Source organism: Conger conger, chromosome 7 (assembly GCF_963514075.1).
Source record: "Conger conger chromosome 7, fConCon1.1, whole genome shotgun sequence".
NCBI lineage: Eukaryota > Metazoa > Chordata > Actinopteri > Anguilliformes > Congridae > Conger > Conger conger.
Genome location: NC_083766.1, coordinates 18796586 through 18817880, shown reverse-complemented (window position 1 = coordinate 18817880; position 21295 = coordinate 18796586). Strand labels below are relative to the sequence as shown.

At 43.0% G+C, this 21295-nt stretch overlaps 1 protein-coding gene across 4 annotated transcripts in view; it reads left to right on the top strand.

The window, feature by feature from the left end:
* LOC133133775 (fibroblast growth factor 13) overlaps nt 1-21295 on the top strand; it is a 111892-nt gene that overhangs the window by 22548 nt on the left and 68049 nt on the right. Inside the window, exon 1 of one of the 4 annotated variants that reach the window (XM_061249977.1) lies at nt 20683-20688. The exons of the other annotated variants lie outside the window; for them this stretch is intronic. The gene's annotated coding sequence lies outside the window, so the exon portion shown is untranslated. Of the gene's footprint in view, nt 1-20682; nt 20689-21295 lie in introns of those variants that run through there. 4 annotated transcript variants of the gene reach the window in all.

Sequence of the window (21295 nt, the reverse complement as noted above, 5' to 3'; positions counted from 1 at the left end):
GGACAAGTCCTTGAGTGGCCCAGCCAAAGTCCAGACTTAGAACATCCCCCTTAACATCCCCTTAAACTTAACTGGTTACATCACTTTTAGCAGCAATAACTGTAATCAAATGCTTCATATAATTTGATAGCTACAGTATCTCTATATGGTCATATATAAGTACACCAATGAGCTAAAACATTATGACCACCTGCCCCCCTCCCATCGGGGGCCCCTTCAAAGCTTGGGGCTCCATGCAATTTCCTGCCTTGCCTGTCCTGTTGCATCTCCTCTGTGCCTATTTATTGTTGGCACCTTCGACAGTGGACAGGGTTTACCATGGGCACATGAGGCACTAGAAGCTGATCTCTACTCTCTGCTGCTTTCCAGCCAATCTGCTTTTCCATCCCTTCTGTCGCTTCAGACAAGACGACAGCCTTTGTTGCCCTTGTGCGTTGATGAGCCGTGAGCGCCCAGCACCCTGTCACCTGTTTGTGGTTTGTCCCTCCTCAAACCATTTCATGCATCTGTCCATATGCAATTATCCAAAATGGCTTGCGGATGATCCAGTTGCTTTTTTGCAAATGTGATCAGCATTGATGTTTCTGAGGGTTAGCTGTGCTTTCTGCCTGGATACTCTCCCATGAATCGCAATTTTGCCCAGTCTCATGACCACTGACCTTATCTGAGGCTAGAGAGGCCATTCTTTGGATTTTTTCTGGGATCTTTTATGACTTCCTGGATGAGCTGTCGCTGCACTCTTAGAGAAATGTTGGAGAAATGTTGTTGATCTCCATCTCTCTCTGTGGTTAGGTGGACTCCCAGAGCCTTAGAATGGATTTTGTAACCATTTAAAGATTGATACATTTCAACAACCCTTTTTTCTCATCTATTCTGGAATTTCCATTGATCATGGTATAGTGTGGTTCTAGACACTTTGTTGTGACTACTTCACTCTGGTGGTAAGGTTCAATAATGTGAGTGAAGTTTAGATTCAGCAGGGCTGGCTGTGTTCAATCAGCTGAATCTAACTATCAAATATATTTGTTTAATTTGTTGATTGAATAACTTAACTTACTTTTTTCATTGGGGTGTTATGGGTGTTTGATAAGTTTTCATTAAATAAATGAAATAATAATTTTAAAATGTGTTTAGTGTTTACTCAGTTTCATTTTGTCAAAAAATCTGGACAATACAAATTAATTTTCTTAAAATGCTATTAATACAAATAGCATTTCTGTAGATGTTATTAATCAGGACAATGCACATTAATAACATTTCTGTAAATGCGCCAGAGTGAGCCAGGAAGGCAAATCTTCACTGTCGCATATAGAGTATTATGCTGCGCTTTTCTGGTCGTATCCTGAAGGCTTGAGTGGGAGGCTGAGGGGATTTAAGATGACCGGCTCATTATTTTTTCTGCCACCAAGGGCCCACCCCCATCATCCCTGTTGTTGTTAACAGCTGTGGCCTCAAACTCAGCATTTACTGTGAGGGCCAGGAGCCAGGTTGTGGAGGCACTAACCAGGGTCTGACAGCCAGGGTGTATTTAAAAAGGCTGCTGGTTGTTTGTGTGGAAGTCTCTTAGCCCTGGGTCCTCTGAGGCGTCAGCACCTGACAGCTGAGAAACGATGAGACAAAGTGGGCCGTTTGGAGCCAGGCATCGGAGCGGGACTGGAGCCGCTCCCACTCCGTACTCTCACTAACACCCTGTGCTTACCGCTCTGCCTGGCTGCCACTGAAGGGGACAGGACAGAATGTGATGGCCACATAAGAGGGGGAGATTGGTGGAACAAACTGTGGGAGCGTGTAAAATATTTTGACCGCTTCCTTGCTCATTGAGTCTTTTCACACTTTTCTCCTTGTCAAATCTCTCTCCAGAGCATGGAGCAATATTCTGAATGTATTTTGAATATGAGCAAGTGAAAATAAACATACGGCTTTAAAAAGAACGGAATTGAAAGTCTAGACATCATGCTGTTGTTTTTGCATTACTGTAAAATACACACTGAGCATGTGATTGCCCATAATTGCATATACAGTAGGTATTGTCACTGAAACTGGAAATAATTGTTGTTACACTCTATAACACTGACTGCTGCTAACATTGTCCTCTGGATTTGTTGGCATCCTTAGTAAAGATGAGCGAAAAAGGCTGTGAGAAATATAATTGTTGTTTATCCGCTTGGTCTTGGTATGAGAGAAATCTTCCCTTTAAGTGAGATGAATTTGTTAAAAGAAAAAAATCTTTATTTTCTGAAAAATATCATAATAATTGCTACCCCTAAACATTCTTATGAACAATAATAATAGAAGAATATTGTATTCATTTTACCATACTTTTGTATTTACTCAGGGCTATATTGTGTACTTTAGGAACTTAAGTGGTCATCTATGACTTCACTGGAGTATGAATATGAGATACACATACCAAATACCCATATTCATCTATTAGTATGGGAAAGATCAGAGAGCAAACCTGGTGGACCAGTTGCAGGTGAGATATGGAGGACTGACAAACACCAATGTATAACAAGTTTCACTAGTCCAGGCGGGATGAGATGAAGACATGAATTACGGTCTAAATCATTGACAGATAGAAGGCAATATTATAGGGTTATCACGGAATATGTGGCATCAAGTAATAAAACTGTGTTGAACTTAAGTACTTTCAACAAAATCTGGCTGCCCGTGCCAGGATTCTAAAACTGGGATATGGTTGGATATACAGGACAATGATCCATGGCATTTGTCCAAAGGCGTACATTGTAGGATTTCCTTCCTTGCTTTGCTCCTGTGTTTGAAATTAAAATGTACCTTTGATCAGTACCTTCGTGTGTCTCCTCTACCCCCTCCCTCAGTCCAATTTCCCACAACTTGTCCCTCCCTACTTCCTGTGATGTGTTTTAATTCATGGCAATGGGCATTTGTTTGTTAATCTGTACTTGGGGAATAGAACCACTAGTTCCTTTTCTATATTAAACTACCTATTTGAAACAAAGACGTACCTGCATTTATTTTTCTACTGACAATCATACGGAGGAATACATTTAACTTTAAATTCTACACTAGTTATTTTGTTATGGCTAGCAATGTCGGTAGCTGTGTATCATCATATTGCAGATGCAAACTCCATGGCCAGCCTGCTAATATTGCCAAACATAACTGAATGTAGTAAGTGCAGCTAGCTAACATTGGCGAATGCTGACCAGCCACTTGGTTGCCCTATCTCTCGGTAACCCAACTGAAAATTCACAACTGATAGTAGCCTATCCATACAAATTTCCTCTTGCGGTCCTCCTTCTTTTTCTATTGCCCACATACCTTTCAGATACCACCCAGAAAGAAACATGCGTCACATCCAGAAACATCCCAAACAAATTTTTAAAAACAACAGGTGGACAAGCAAGGAGTGAACACAGACACATTGTCAGTGCATCATAGAAATAACTTAGCATGGTTGTTTTATAGTATTTTCAAGGTGAAATTCCTGCGTAGTGATACCCGAATCAAGCTTATTTAACAGCTATCCCAGTCCCCCTGACCTAAACTCAAATACATGGGGTGAGCTGAAAAGGAGAGTCCATAATGGAAGATCAAGAAATTTGGCATGGACAAATGGTCTCAGATTACTTGCTATATGCTGAAAGTGCCTTTTTATCCAATATTTGTTCCTATTAAATGGGGGTGCATATTATTTCGCTTTTTGGTGGTCCATGCTACTTGAGGGCTGTTTATTTGCCACAGCATATTCTCAGCAGGCAGCGAGTGTTGGCTGATTTTCACTGCTGGGCTCAAATTGCAAGGGAGATGATGAAGTATCTGTGCTTTGCTCAGAGGTGGTTAGTCGTGCTGGATTTAGATTTTAGGCATGTTTTAGACGGTGGGAAACACTGGACTGGCACAACTCTCTCTTCTTAATGGTGTGATATTTCGCTGATGGATGGCACATTCAGTTAAGGCACCACACTGTGGTTCACGGATGAGCCTCTTGGCCTCGGATTGAATCCGGATTATGTTGAGGGCACATATGAACGGTCTTCCACCAACTCTGCTCTGTGCAAGCTTGGTTGTCGTCTGTGGTGACACCTCGTCTTTTTGAGGAGAACTGTGGTTTTCTACACCAAGCGCATGGACACTGCAGAACATCCAGGGACCAATGTGAAATTAGGAGTGTAATGACTTATTTGCCATATTAGTTGTAGCAAGGCAATTTCTAGGCAATGAGCTTGGTGACCCTCCTCATTTGCTGATAATGTGATCTTTCTCTACATTCATTTGTAAGTTCCTTTTGTGCAGCTGAACAGACCATGTTCCCATATGAATTACGTGACTACAGCAATGTACACATGAGCCGTTATGGAAATCCAGTGGTGGTAATGCATTTGTTTTGTTTCCTAACCTGTAACCTCACTATATACCCCTCAGGGGATCCTTCTACACGGATATTGACCCTGCTCAGCTCTGCTTGCATGCTGCTCATTGCTGCACCAAAAGTAACCTATGTAAGATTATATGTACCCCTGTCAGTAATTACCAAGATGAACATAAACAAATGTGCTTGTATCGTAAAAAAGCCACTTTTATTTGTTAATCTAAATGAAGGGCAAATGGTGGTTTAAGCTAGGCATTAGATAGCTTTGCATCCAGCCTCACAGCTCTGTGTTTTATGTACTTAATTTTTCCTTGATTTTGCGACCTATAAAATAACGTACTGTTTTAAAACGGTTAGGGACTCGAAGGCAGCGCTTTCAATTCCCAACTGCGGTGCAGCCACTGTACCCTCGAGAAAGGTATAGTATATAACCAGAATCAGCAAATATCCAGCTGTATTAATTGATTATATGTCAAAAGAAAGTCTGCTGCAGAAACATAGTCCTTTATGTATTGTCTTGTCCAGGTCACCCTTGATGAATGTGTTTATTTTTTTAAGGAAAATCAAGTCTACATAAAATAAATGCTAGCAACCTTTTTGGTGAACAGACCTCTGTGGCAATTTGCAGACCTTTGGCATTGCTGGGAACTCAATGGTGGATTTGAGCAGCTGGCGAGAGGCTACGGGGAATAAGGCTTTTCATTTTTATATCGCACTGTGATTCGTCTTCCGGAAATATACCCCCGGCCTCAAATTTGGCAATGTTTATCCACCCACCGTGTCAACAGTAAACAAATGTGGAGGAATGACACAATCTTCTCATTCCAGTCATGTTTAGCTCTGCTGTGTTTTGAATAGAGTTTGCCTCTAAACTTAGACTAATTGCCATGCCATCACATTTTGCAAAGGCATCCATATCTTTATTATTATTATGGAATGTTGGAAAGAAATCTGTTTTTTCTTTGTAGACATTTTTTCCCATGAATATGAACTAAATGAATGCAAATATTGCATAACTCCAATGAACAACCTTGCCGATTTGTCAGCTTGTCTTCTGTAAAGTGTCATCCAAGCATTCTTCAGTGTTGCTGCTGGTGTTGTTCGCCCTGTTTTATAGTCTGAACTTTACAAGCTTTTAATAATGTAGATGTGATATTTCAACTCCAAGGGAAGAAAAAAGCTGCCAAAATTGTCAATGTCTGCCAGGAGACTGAAATGAAATCAAATTTAGCCGTTCCTTCTCCTTTTCTGTACAAAAAACCTGGAAAGCCTTGTGGAGAGCGTTTGGTATGTTTATGTATTTTCATACGGTTAGCAAAATTTTTGAAGGTTTCATCCGGGTTACATTTTTGATGCAGTCGTTTGAACTAAATAAATTAAAAATATACAAAACATAAACATTGAAGCAAAGATATGTTTCTGATATATTAGAATATGGTTTTGATAAATTGGACTTGTATGGGAGCAAATAGTGCGTCAGATTATGTAATAATTTAATCTTTCCCATTAAGTGTTAAATCACTTGTTATTGTTATAGCTAAATTAAACTGTTATAAAACATTGAGTGCCACGTTCTACTTGATGTATGGTACATCTGTGATGACTCAACCCCTGTGATTTGTGCAGTGGCAGACCTGTGAAAAAGCAGAGCTGAGGAGCAGCGGTGGGGAGTGCATACGAGGGTGCACACAGATCTCTTATTCCCGTCAGACTGCCTCCAGATCTGACCAGTGCCTCCAGCAGCACGCCATTTCAGTTTGTTTGGCCAATATTGAGGCCGAATGATAGAATGAGATGTTTTTTTTGTTTGTTGTTGTTTTACCAGGATTTTGGGGTTTGGATTCATTAGGACACTTGGGCACAAAAGCATGTATTTTACATTTCAATCACATTCAATCTAATATGATCTAGTAATGATACCATACCCAATCATACCATAGATCTGTACTTGCATAACCTTCTGTATGTAGACATTTAGATCAATTTGTCCTGGTAAATGCATTAGCAATGTACACTCACTAAGAACGTTCTTGTTAATGCAAATATTGAATCAGCCAATCGTGTGTTAGCAACTAAATGCATAAATGCGTGCAGATGTGGCTAAGAGGTTCAGCTATTTTTCAGACCAAATGTCTGAATGGGGAAGAAATGTGATCTAAGTGACTTTGACCATGGAATGATTGTTCATTTGAGTATCTCAGAAACTGCTCATCTCGTGGGATTTTCACGCACGACATTCTCTGAGTTTGCAGAGAATGGTAAGCAGCAGTTCTGCAGGCAAAAACACTTTTTTAATGAGAGAGGTCAGTGGAGAAGGGCCAGATTGGTCAAAGGTGACTAAATTAAATAACCACACATTACAAAAGTGGTATTCAGTAGAGCAACTGAACACACTATGTGTCAAACCTGAAAAGTGGATTGGCTACCGCACCTATAAGTCTAAAAAAATAAGTCAATAAATATCTAATAAAGTGCTCACTGAGTGAATGTTATGCACTTAGCATATGTGACATATTACATTTGCTGTAAGGAACTTAAACACTATCTGAAACCAATGCCTAATTGACAGTGCTGGGATACTTATGCTGATAACTACAGTGAAGCAGTTCATATTCCAGCTGATGTAATCATTCCCAATTGAATTGATATTGAACCATTTCAGCTAGCAGACCCCACGGGACCTGCTGCGTTCAGGTCTTCCCTACGAGAGATGAGGACATCTTGCTTGGGATGATGGTGACATTAGGCTAGCATTGCCTGCTATCCTCTGCAGTTGTTGTCATGGCGATTATCTGAATGAACGGGCAGCTGTGCAGATTGGCCTGTTACATGTCCCTGTGTTGTTGTGCATCAGCGGATCTTCTGCTATGGAATGGGGGCAGGGGTAGCAGCAGGAGTGCCAGGGGGCTGGGTGAGCGAGGGGACTTTCTGTAACAGGGTGTCCTCCCTCTCTGCTTTTAGAAACTCCCAGGGTTGCGCTTCCCTGGTTACCACATTCACACGGGGATCATGTCTGTGGCAGGCGAGGCGGTGACACTTTTAGCCAGGCAAGTGAGACGGAGCTGCTCCCTCAGATATGCACGCCTTAGGAAAGGAAAACACACGCGTAGCTTTTGGCAAGCCTTGCTTTTTTAGCTTAAACCGAATATGTCTGCCATTAATGCTAGCTTGTGTCACGGTGTAAAATTGGATATCTCTGCAAACCCCCCCACCCCTCCTCTCCCTGCTCAAATGGAGGCCCCTGTAGTCCCTCAAGATTTCTTCAGACAGGCTATGAAGTGTTGCATATGGCTCAAGAAAATTCACATTTTCTTATACAGTAATAAAAGAGTATCTCTTTTATTTTTGGTACTCATTAATGGCCACCTGCCCAAACTGAGAGAAATAGAAGTTTCCAAACCTCAGTGGAGTGTATCTTTGTTTTTTACATTCTGTGTGGAATTGAGATGTTTTGGATTAACTTCATGCATTGTCAAAAAAAAGTGTGTCCACCAAAACATCAGTATTCAGCTGTGCTTAAAAAAGTTTTGGCTGTCGATTTTATTCCTTGCGGGCCTTGCCTTCATGTTCGGAGTAAACATGACCCGTGTCCCAAAACTGTTGGATTGTTTGATGTAAAATGTTTGCAGATCATTTTTTTTTAAAGAACTCTGTGTGACAGAATTGAATGAAAAAGCTAAGCAATATTTGGATGGCTGGTGACAGAGCTAACCTTGTGCTGCCCAGCACATAATGACTCTGGTATGCTCCTGGCAGTGCAGAAATTTAGGCTGTCAAGAGAGGGAGATAGGAATGCCTAAAGGCATGTTCTGTTCTCTTGTTTTAATTATCCTGCAATGCTACTTTAGTTTTAGTATATGCTAAAGTAAACCCTAGATACTCAAATCTCGCCCTCATATCCAGTATTACCACTATTTTTCCTGTCTACCTGATAGTTAATTGAGAGATCCCACTCACCTGGTGTGTCAGGTTTGAATTCATGGTTGAATTGAGTCCTGATTTGATGGGAACAATGAGATCCAACAGGATTACAGGCCTTGAGGGCCAAATAAGAGCATCCCTGGTGTTGAGTTATTGAGTTATATTTTAATCATTTAATTTATGTATTCACGTATTCGGCCCTTGTATCTGAAGTGTGTGGTTACACTCTAAATGTGCAAGTAATTCATTTTTCTACCGGACTGCCCTTATCGGTGAATTGGCTGTGGGCCGTGCTTTTGTGAACTCTGGAGTGGGGTGTGGAGTGTGGGGCTTTAAGATGCAGTTCTCCTTACAGGGGTGCAGCTGTCTCCCCAGCGTCTATGAGAGCTGCCACAGCATTGGGCTGGTGCTCAGTGATGAGCACACAACACATGCCCTACCGTCTGTCTCATCGCCTCTGAGCCCCTCCCAGATTAGGCATGCAGTGGGCTCATTTATACTCTAAATCCTCAATCTGGTCCTGGGCCATAAGTACAAAGAGCCATTCCTTTTCTCATGAAAACAGATGGTGACTTCTGTCCTTCTTGGTTTCATGGCTTTCAATTTTATATTTGAAATGTCTTATTTTTTGTGGAATGAAGACACAGGCAATGGTCACATGCAGGTCCAAAACAAAATGGAACCACCCAAAGCGCAATAAATGTATGAAACATTTTGTCACTCCAACGCTTCTGGCTTTCAGCGTTGGGGTTTCGAGTTCTCTTGGGTAAATACTTGTCATGGCTGCGTTCCACCTAGATTTATTCAGGTTTTACGTGCAAAGACAGTGCCAACTGCCGAGATTCTTGCACTTTGACATTTATAGACCGCATTTTTGTCTAATAGCCCCTGTACCACATTCATAAAAGATACACAGCTGCATGTCTAGATGATGGTGGTTGAGACAGAGGGGTGAATAATTCATGGACTGGATGAGCACTAAATCCAGCTCTGTCTTAACTGGTCTCACATCCCCCAAATGCACTCTGTCCGTTCCATTAAGGTCTTCAGCATATTCACCTGGGGACCAGGTGGGGCTGGCTGTGAGAAGGACAACACAGTGAGGGAGTGAGGGAGGTGAGGTGCAGCTAACATTCAGCCAAAGAACCTACACACTCCGGTTACTTTTTCAACAGTGTGTGCCTTGTCCTTAACTAAGTGTTAACTAAGAGGCTCACTGACACCTATGGCACTATGCACAGATGAGCCAAATACAGTCAAAAGCGCCTGCAATGGGCAAACGTCGGAACATGACCTTGGTGCAATGGAAGATGGTTGCTGCATTCAATGTGTCCTGTTTTCTTATTCATCACATGGATGGCCGGTATGTGTTTATTTACCTGGGGAAGAGATTGCATCAGTATGCACTGTGGGAGAAAGAGTATGATGCTCTGGGTAATCTTCTGCTGGTAATTCACGTGGACGTCAATTTCACACGTCATTACATTACATTACATTACATTACGTGGCATTTAGCAGACGCTCTTATCCAGAACGACGTACAACAAAGTGCAAAAGCAAACCAGACGGCACGAAGTGGCAGAACGAAGGGGTCTTGTTGGTGTATAGGTCTTGATAAGGGATTGAATATACACAGGGGCTGATCCTTTAACTGCCTGGTATGCGAGCACCAAAGTTTTAAATTTGATGCGAGCCATAACAGGCAGCCAGTGGAGGTTGCTGAGCAGGGGGGTGACATGTGAATGTCTGGGAACAAGGAATACCAGACGGGCTGCAGCATTCTGGATGAGTTGTAGGGGTATGATGGCAGATGCTGGAAGGCCAGCCAGCAGAGAATTGCAATAGTCCAGGTGGGACAGGACCATTGCTTGAACAAGGAGCTGAGTGGAGTAGGTGGTGAGAAAGGGTCGGATTCTCCGGATGTTGTACAGGAAGAACCTGCACGCCCGGGTCACCGTAGCGATGTTCTTGGAGAAGGATAGCCTGTTGTCCATCACCACTCCAAGGTTTCTTGCACTAGGGGATGAGGTCACTGTGGTATCCCCTAGTGAGATGGAGAAATCAGAGAAGGGAGAGGTCAAAGCAGGGATGAAGATCACCTCCGTCTTATCTGGGTTGAGCTTTAGATGGTGGTTGCCCATCCAGCTCTGGATGTCTCTCAGGCAGGCGGAGATACGGGTAGAGACCTGTGTGTCTGATGGGGGGAAGGAGAGAAAAAGTTGGGTGTCATTGGCATAACAATGATAGGAGATGCCATGAGCAGAGATAATGGGGCCAAGGGATCTCGTGTAGGTGGAGAAGAGGAGGGGTCCGAGGACTGAGCCCTGGGGGACTCCTGTAACAAGGGGGCGAGGGGTTGACACTCCTCCAGCCCAGGACACCTGGGAGGACCTGCCAGAGAGATAAGATTGGATCCACTCTAAGGCTGTGCCACAGATCCCTGTAGATGCCAGGGAGGCTAAGAGCATAGAGTGGTTGACCGTGTCGAACGCCGCAGAGAGGTCAAGAAGGATCAGGACAGAGGAGGGAGAGGTTGCTCGTGCAGCCTGAAGGGACTCGTTGACAGAGAGGAGTGCAGTCTCCGTCGAGTGGCCAGGTCTGGAGCCGGACTGTTGGGGGTCCAGCAGGTTATTCTGAGAGAGGAAGGAAGAGAGTTGGTTGGAGGCGGCTCGTTTAATGGATTTGGATAGAAAAGGAAGGAGAGATACCGGACGGTAGTTTTGAATACAGGAGGGGTCTAGAGTGGGTTTCTTTAGGAGCGGGGTGATGTAGGCCCTCTTGAATGATGAGGGAAAGCAGCCAGAGGACAGAGAGGAGTTAACAAGAGAGGTGACAAACGGGAGGATGTCAGGCGTGATTGCCTGAAAGAGGTTTGAGGGGATGGGGTCCAGGGCACAAGTAGTAGGGTGGTGGGAGAGCAGGAGGTGAGACACAACAGCATCTGTAAGGGGACAGAAAGAGGAGAAACGGGGCAGACACAGAAATGGAGGCAGGCATAGAAGTGGTGGTGGTCGCGAAGGTGCTACGGATATCTGCAACCTTCTCGTCAAAAAATACCACAAAGTCATCAGCAGTGAGCGAGGACTGAGATGGTGGGGGAGGTGTGCTGAGGAGAGAGGAGAAAATGGAGAACGAGGGTTAGAAGTGGAGTTCTGGATTTTTGTTTGGAAGTAATTTCTTTTGGCAGTGGTGATAGCGGAGGAGAATTCCGACCAGGAGAGACTGGTAGGAAGACAGGTCCGATGGGTATTTTGATTTCCTCCACTTCCTCTCAGCTGCACGTAGGCTGGGCCTGGAGGAACGTAGAAGGTCAGAAACCCATGGGCTGGGAGGGGAGGATCGAGCATGCCGGGAGACAAGAGGACAGAGAGAGTCAAGGGCTGAGGAGAGCGAGGAACGCAGCACGGAAGATGCGGAATCAGTCAATTTCACACGTGCCATCATTGGGGACCAGGTACACTCCTTCATGGCAATAATATTCCCTAATGGCAGTGGCCTCTTTCAGAAGAATAATGCACTCTGCCACACTGCACAAATTGTTCAGGAATGGTTTGAGGAACATGACAAAAGGTGTTGCCCCGGCCTCCCAAATTCCCCAGATCTCAATCCGATCTGTGGGATGTGTTGGAACAAGTCCGATCCACAGAAGCTCCACCTCGCAAGTTACAGGACTTAAAGCATCTGCTGCTAACATCTTAGTGCCAGATACCACAGTGCACCTTCAGAGGTCTTGTAGAGCCCATGCCTCAGCGGGTCAGAGCTGTTTTGGTAGTGCGCGGAGGACCAACAGCATATTATGTTTTGGCTCATCAGTTTATATGGGCAATAGCTTTCATAAATGAATGTGGTTCCATCTGAAACCCGCTACCTTGAAAGTGCACAAAAACCTACGTTATAAATGTTATTTATGCAGGTAAAAGAGAGTATTGCTTTATTCACATTTAAGCACTCCAGAAATTTGCATGTTTGGAGGAGTTTATAGTTTGCGATGGCGTGTTCCCATCAAGCACCCCCCATGTACTTTTCAGCCTACACAACAGACCTCATAAACACATTGTCACAGTACTTTGTATTGCTTTATTTATGTATTGGACCTCTTTAGTTTCTGTGTTGGCTGGCATTTGTTGTGTTCTGTTGATGCACATGTACTTAAGAGTGGCACTTGAGAATGCACACAGCTGTCATCACTATAATATAATATATTTCATTTCTCATCCTTCCTACTTTGTTCCATGCATGATCATTTCTGGAATCACAGACAATTAATTGCACTCGGGCTAATGACACAACAAACGCACTTTGCTATCTGTGAGGATGGAAATAATTATTTGTCACCTGGGCATAAACTTCCTGTTAAAGTTATTAATAGGGAAACTGTGGACGATGTACAGATCTGCGGGGATGCTATAGCGGGTTTATGCAGCTGGGACTTTGTTTCTCACTCCTGAGGAGTACGGGCTCATTTTTAAGTGTCATTCAGATGAGAGCCTTTTCAGATTGCCCTTGTTTATTCCACCCACCCTGGAGCAATGCAGTGGAATTTTTCACTCAAGTTTATTGTTCACGCTTCAGTTGAGGACCGAAACCAACCAATTATGTGACGGATTGGGGTTATATTGAGAAGTAGGTGGTTATAATTTTTGGTTGTTATTTTTTGTATATATTTTTTTATTTAAACAAATATTCAGTGCTTGGTTCTGTGTGATTTTGGACACTTAAACACATTATATCCTCATACAACATATCATAAGCTTGTCAGATGTTAAAACAACGCTTTAAAGTCTTAAAATGCACTGCAGTAACATTAAACTTATTGCAGGTACATAAAATAGTGTTATTGCTAATACTAAAATATTTCATTTGATTTAGTCTCACTACCTTATGTTTTGTATGTGGGGTGTAGGAGCCTTGTTCTCAAGCCTTGTGTATAACAAATTCACACAGGTTTTGTTCGCATGGTGTTGTCATTGAGGTGAGTAGAAACAGAATCTTTCTATTGCCAGGCGGCAGTGGCAGGCTAGGCTGTAAGTGGTTTCAGAGGTGTATGATATGAATCTCTAAGTGCTGCAATTACTGAGATTAATGTGCTTGGTTTTCTCCTTAGAAATTCATGATGGGAGACCACTGCCTTAAAAGCATTACATAAATGCAGGATTGCTTTATGTTCCATTGGATCATAGTCAATTGTAAAAGAGCAGCCATGAACAGATATGAACACTACCACCCTTACCCAGGCACCAAAACCCCACCCTTTTCACCAGACCCACTGTGAAACCTCTATACAGAGGGGACTTTAGCATTAGCCTGGTCTATCGACGGCAAGCTCAGCAGGTTTTCAGGGCTCTTGCGGTCGGCTGGCCACAGTCAGTTAGGCTCACTCCCTGCCGCAGCCCTGCCCGTGCGCTGTTATGTAAGCATGTTAGACACAGCCTGCACAGATACACGCTTGCTACCTGCACGTTGCCCACAGGAACGGGGGCGGGGTTACGAGGGGAGTCCTGGGGCAAGTGTTGCTCTGGTTTCCACCTCCTCTGCATGTTGCTGTTTACCTGCCTCCACTGTTCTGGCCTCTCTTCTTCCGCAGAAAAGGTGGGAGGAGCAGTGATTTGGGGCGAGGATGCTACTTCATCAGCCTCTTATCTGTGTGTGGTGCATGTCCACTCTGTGAGGAGTCCCATTTGGTGACATAGTTGGCCTCTTTGAAGAGTGGTTCTCCTCTGGTTGTCCAGTCGGTGAAGACTGAGTATTTCTGTTTGTCTCAGTGCTGTGTAAATGCTGGAGCTCGGACTCACCTCTTTTACAGCCTCACCTTCTGAAGTCACATGAATGCAGTTCTCATTGGGTCAAGTGATTTTTCTGTGAGGGAAGGCAGCCCGATATAAGCCAGGGCCCTGTTCTCTAAGGCGCTGCATTGCCGATGAACTAAACTAGTTCCTCTTTTCATTGCCACTTGAAGATGATACTTTCAAACAGGACCAGAATCTGGTTGAATCCACCAAGCATATGTCTCCTAAGTGACAAAAAAGTGTATGTTCAGGTTCTTATGGAAAATCTGACACTGGCACCCCGTGTTTTACAAGTGCTTCACCTGTAGCAAATGTATGCAGTCGGGGCAGGCTGTGTTAAGAGATTATGTGTGTGTTTCTTTGGGAAATGTTCATTTTCTAGCTAAAAGCTGGCTTGAGGTTCAAAGCAGCTCCAGTTAATTACCCTGCTTGTGGATGCAGCTGCAAGCTTCACATGTGGGATTTTAACCTGCGGCCTGGTAGTTACAAATAGGTTTCTGTAATCACTGTTTCACACGGCTCCCATTTGTTACCATGGAAATGTAGCACCCATACGTCACTGAGAAAGTTACTCTGATAGAGATGCCTTGAGGTGGCAAGAAAAAAATGTGAGATGGGGGATGAAATGTTACTGCGAACTGTACAGTACATGCTGAACTCTCTTGTAGACCTTTGCAGTAATGGATCAAGTAAAAGTTGCTACCTAAACCTATACTAAATATCACAAAGTAAAAGGTTAAACTACCTTAACTGTACTTCCTGTTTGTTAGCCTTGGACAGCCAGGCCTAGTCATCCCTTTGTTTTAGTACTGGGCATGTGCATGAGACTGCGCTTGCTCATTGGCCCTGCCCAGCTCTGAGAGGTGGTTTCAGCACTGGTCATGATTTACAGCACTCAGATTCATTACATCCTGGTTCTCGGACGTGGCGGAGCGGGGGGACTCGGATCTTGTGCAAGTACAGCCCACTCATGGATAGAGGGGTACAGCTGGCCTTGTGTGGACACAGCGGACACATGGGAATGACAGGCGGAGGGAGGAGGGGGGGTGAGACTGATGGACAGGCACAACTGGGGCTGCAGCTGTGTGGGAGCTTTTATGGGAACTGACTTTGCGTGATTATGCACAAGTGTGGGGTTGTTTGCCTGTGGTTCTAACACCGTACACAATATGAAAGGGCCTTGGGGAAGTAGAAGTTGCAGGAGCAGGGGATGGGGCGGACAATGAAGGATGCAGTAGTCCTTTCCAAATGTAGGCTACTTTCTAGATATTGCATTCGATTCCAAATATACTTGCCAGATATTGCAGTCGATTCCAAGTGTACTTGCCAGCGTTTCAAATGTTTCATTTGCACACTTGTTTATCTAGCTGGGGTAGCTTGGCCTTGGGTGAAATCACAGTTATTGTGGGCACACTGAATGTGTGCATGTTGGCAGGTCCTTCTGAAAGGGGAGAAGTGGTAGATCTTGTTTTCTTGGAGGAGCTGAGTCGCTGTGACTTTGCGAGTAGTTGACTCTGTGTGTCTGTCGTTGTGAGAAATCAATTACCTTCAGAACAGGTCCCGCAATAGCCGAGATGCGGCATTGTGCCAGCACTCAAGTTTGACTTGTTTATTTTGCATTTGTCACAAATAAATTGAACTGGGTGACTTATCAATTGCTTCCATTTCCCTTCAAGATGTGGGTACGGTTTTTGACAAGCTGTTGTAGGCAGCACGAGATGCGGAACCTGTTCAACAGGACCTGATGTGACATTGCAAAGTATTGTAGTCGGATGGTTACATCCCTGCTTGACAGCTTTACTGTACTTTACGGTTTCATTTATTTGTATTGTGCACACTCAATATAATTTTTTTATTGCAGCTTTATGGTCTCTCTATATACTATGGGGTCTAAAAGTCTGAGCCTACTAGTAAAAGTGCTTTTGCATTATTTTCTAATTTAATACAAACTTGTATTTAATTAGAACGTGCCCCCCTAAATTAAGTTGAAGTTGGTGATTGTAGATTGTGCAGCATTCCTTGCTCTTCTTTTAACTTTAATTTGTTTTACATTTTTTAAGATCCTCCCTGTTTATTTCCAGGATTACATGAAAAAACCACCCTCAGATTTTCAATGTGGTCTCAGACTTTTGAACCACACTGTATTTTTGTACATGTTGCTGCCTTTTTGAGAACTGCTTGGTCCCATGTGATATTTAGGGTTTGTTCTCCAGATTATGCACTTTATTTATTATTTATATATAAATAATGAACTAAAGAGGACCAAGCACTGAAACCTGGGGTACACCGTCCATCATGCACTGAAACCTACATTATCAGATGGTTTTTAAACTAAATGCTTGCTGTGATATTTGAAAATTAGTCAAAAATTAAGAACAATGTTGCTTTTTATTTAGGGCACCAGAAATATAATTTAAACTAATGGCGTTAGTGCACAAAACCTCCTTGAGCTGATGACTCGTATGGACTTCACATACCTTGAGCAATTGTGATAATAGATTATTTTATGACTTTATTTAGCACTTTATTAGGTATTTATTAGCCTTTGTTAGACTTTAAGTCTTCTGCTGCTGTAGCCTATCCACTTATAGGTTTGACACGTTGTGTGTTTAGAGATACTCTTCTGCATACCACTGTTCTAATGTGTGGTTACTATCACCTTCCTGTCAGCTTCGACCAGTCTGAACCTTCTTTCTCATTTTTGTCTGCAGATCTGCTGCTCACTGGATGTTTTTGGTTTTTCACACCATTCTCTGCAAGCTCTAGAGACTGTTGTGCATGAAAATCCCAGGCGATCTGCAGTTTCTGAGATACTCAATCCACCTTGTGTGGTACCATCAGTCAATCCACATCTAAATGCTTTCATGCATTTAGTTGCTGCCGCATGATTGGCTGATTATATTTTTGCATTAACAAGCTGGGGTACAGGTCTACTTAATAAAGTGGTCACTGAGTCAGAAATTTCAAAGTGAACGGCATCTTTATTTAGGTTTGTTCTTAACATGTGGTTCAAGACATACAGGCTTAATGTATGTGTGTTTATTCTTATAAACTATTTTGAAAACATTCCCTTGCTGTAGTCTGAATCCCCCAGCTTGTTCTGGGAAGGTAGGCAGCTGAAATGTCACAGGCATCCATTCTGCTGATTTATCATTTCCTGATGTACTTGGTTGAAAATTTTAGCAGATTGTAGGTCTCAGCGAGGCTCTTGAAGGGTCACTTTAATTATTTGTCCACTGGAGGTTCCAAGGGGCTGTGGGCCTAATGATGATGGACTTTCAAGGTCACTCGGTTTGCCAGCTTCTCTTGGGTACTGACTGCTCCTCATCTTACAGAATTCTTCCCCTTCTGTTGCACGCATTTCCTGCTTTCGGATGCTGTGATGAGGTCCTAATGAGGTATTGAGCTGGAAACTATTAAAAAGGCAGAGTTCAACACTTAGGTGTTCATCAGGGGATGAATGCCTTGGCAATGTTTACACTTTGCTGCTGGCTCCTGATCAACGGTCATTTTTCACTAATTTTGAAAAGTACATCATAGAGATGTTAACAGGAAAGTCCATTAAATAAAGATAGTGAATCCAGTAAATCAAGACGAAATGGAGACAGCCATATACCAGGATCTCTTTTAGTTCCAGTTAGTCATTGGACAGCATGTGGCAGGGAGTCACTTTGAGAGAAATCACAGTGGCAATGGTGACGGTGATAATAATTACAGTGATGTTCACAATAATAACAGTAATTTACTGAGTACAATGTACACATTCGGATTAGTGCAGACAACTGGTGTGTCAAACTGCAGAGATTCTGAAAGTGACATTGAAATGCTTTGTATCTCAGGGTGGCCTTAGTGTTACTTGAGTGGCAGTGGCTGCAATGCTGGCTGTCTCTTAATGCAGAGGATGGCTCTAGCTTCAGTCCACAGATACAGGGGGTTATGCTCCTGCTGATCGCACTCATGCATGGCTTCTGCTGTTGCTAAAAACATGGTTACATTATGGATTAGGTGTCATTCATCAGTCATTACAAAATACATAATATTGGATATGGTGGAAGACTTTGTTCTTTGTGCCAATATATCTCTCCCAATAAATCTATCCCATTATGTAGCGGTCACAACTGTTTAGAACACCTAATTCAAAAAAAATTGTTTTAAATATCACTTGTCCCATTTTCTCCCAATTTGATAGCCATTTGTACCCTGTCTATTCCAATTGTCGATGTTAGCTGAGGATACACCATCAACAACCCCTTCCCTTGGCGGCCCGGATGGGTTGAGCGATCGTGAGAACGACACGCCTTCTTCAAGCCATATCGCCTCGCCCGTGACGGTGATTCCGAGCTGCTATTGTGCGCCGCAATCCTACTAACCCATGCCGAGTCCCTCCCTCGGAGCGGCAAGCCTTTTTGCAATAATGTTCTACTTAAAATGAGTGAAATGATGCAAGCAGACATAGTGCAGTTGTTCCATGCTGTGACAACATGCTGAAATAAAATGTAAAAGATTTGTAACAGCAAAACGAGAAAGTCTTTCCTCCGCGTTCCTCCCACAGAAACTTTCAGAGAAGAGAGCATGCTAGACTAGTTGTTTTGTTTAGTTTTTTCACCTTTTTCCACAACTAATGCAAAACCCATCAGAGTACGTCACAGCACCGAGAGAAATGCATAATATTGATACAGCAGGGCAGGCATTCTAACTCTGTCAATATTTCAGGCATAAACTTTGTTGTTATTAACATAATTTTAGTAATACTACAGCCCTATCTCCTGGTGGCACCTGTTGGAAGGTCTCTCGCCTAATGGAAATTAGATTTATTCACAGGAATTGTCAGAAATACATTAAATGTATTCTGGATTCAGTGAAGTTGGTCTGAACCCAGAACCTTATATTTATACATTCCCAAACCTTGATCAGGAATGATACTCTGCACAAGAAAAGGAAGGATGTAATGAATCTGCAACATCTATCAGTTAGGCCCAAAGTGTATTGGTGGCTGTGCTGCAGTGATTGAATCAGTGCGACTTGTTGACTTGAGTAGTACCTAGTATCTCACTCCCTGCAGCTATTGTGCTGTTAATCAGAGTGTAGCAACTGCGTTGTAATCATGATAAGATCAAGGGAATGTGTGGCCCTTGCAATTTGTGGTTTGATTGTTTGTTTTTTCACAATTGTCTTATAGGTGTATACTTTTCAGTCTTATGTCCACACAAATGCCCTAATTGACTACTTACAGAGCAGGTGCATGTGTTTGCCTCATTGAGGTCATTGATGCATGTAGAGTTACTTTTTTTCTCATTTTTCATAATCCTACTGGAAGACATCACTTAATATTGCTTTAATGTGTGGGCTGTTATAATGTATGTAACACAGTATGATGTGAGCTCATTCGTTAGTGAAACCATACCAATTGAAGTTAAGAGTAAGTAATTATCATACAAATGTGCAAATATAGTAACTACCGTATGTACAAGCTGTAGCAGAGATGTCTTTTCTTGCTCAGACATGAGTTTTGCTTTTAGCTTGATAGCAGTGATCATTGGTCCTGGCAGGCTTCAGTGTCAGCTGCTTTTTATTTTTGCCTTAATATCAGCAACCAATTCATAGCAAATAAACCTGGTGAGGCAAGTTAGCTGTGTTACTGATTGCTTTAATTATCAATCAATGGAGTGCCAAGTAACAACAAAAACCAGGAAACCCTGTGGCCTGCCACAACCAGGAATGAATGTGACTGGTCTGTGCCATGTTAATGTGAAACTGTGCCCATTTGTGCTTTTGCACGGGCTGCCTGTGGATGGTGGCTGCTGGGTCAGGAGCAGTTTGGCAGGTTTATCGCCGGCCCAGGCCACCACAACTGAGAGACGCTTTAGACAGAATCTGGGGCATCCAAGCTGGGACACAGCAGCTGTGCTCCTGCTCTGGGTACTTTACCCCAATCGCTGCAGTAAAACTCCAGCAGCATGACAGTTTAATATAAATGGTAAAAACAGTCAAAATGGCCCTACATCAGGGCATCAGCTAAACAAGTCATTTAGTGCAATGTAGTGATGTCATGTTCTCGGGAGAGATGACTGTTGCTGTCTTTCACAAGGAATAGCGCCGTTACTGTACATTACTGCCGTTCGGTTTGCACAGGAAATTGAGTGGAGTGGGAAATGGCATCCTCGGGGTCTTATTAAAATAGGAAATTGGAGGCTTTGATTAAAAGACCCACTGCTGCAGGAAGTGGCAGTTTGCCCCGGTGTCCAAAGGTCTCAGAAGCACATTCACATGGTCAATATAAGACGTGATGTGATGTGCCTGGGCAGGCAAGAAGAGTTCATTTGCAGGCATTAATGAATTAAGTGGTAGGGGTAGTAGATGGACAGGAATCACTCTGGATGAGCTGATGGTACTGTAAGTGGCTAACTGGATACTGGCTGATCTGAGCAGTGCTTTCTGTGGAGTTCACTGAAAGCATTTGTGTTGCAGTCTTATGACGCACCGATGCAATGACACTAGAGAGTTTGAGAAACTGTGAAGCCCATATCTAGAGCAAAGTTAAAATATGCACTTGCTGGGTCCTGCAGTATAAAAAGACATGACAAATTTAGTTCAATTTCCACGTCAGGATAAATAGCTCAACACTCTGTCACTCTGCAGTGGTGTGACAAGACAATCTGGAAGTAAAAAGAAGCTGAAAACTTCTAAAGACCCATTTCCATTGTTGAAAAATTAACACTGAAATGAATGAAAACTACTCATCATAGTAATGTAGCTTTGATGTCTGTGCTTTTGTCCAAGTAGACATCAATTAACATTGTTTTCCAAGTCATGTTTTGCAAAGCCTGTTTCTCATACTCTGCAAGTGTGAGGTGAGGTGATTTAAAAGAACCATGATGTGGTTTTACGCTAATCCCGCTTGGTCCGATTAGCTAGCGATAGTAATAATTGCCATCGTTCCAATGTAATCCTGCATCTGTTTGCTCCCTGTCTCTTTTTGAATAGCAGGTGCTTTTGATCTTCTGATTTGTCAGGATATTGTCTGTAGATTTCCCTGTGTGGGGCGCTCCCGTGTTTCTTGTAGACGAGTAATAAAGTACAACTTAATTAGTCTGGATGTTATCAGTCAATAATGTAAAAGAATGATTGAGTTTTGCCCTGGGAATGGGGCCAATGTGTGAGCACTCTGCCCTAATTACTATTCATCTCTCTGCTCACAGCGGCCTCTCTGGGGCCTGATCAAATTCCATGTACA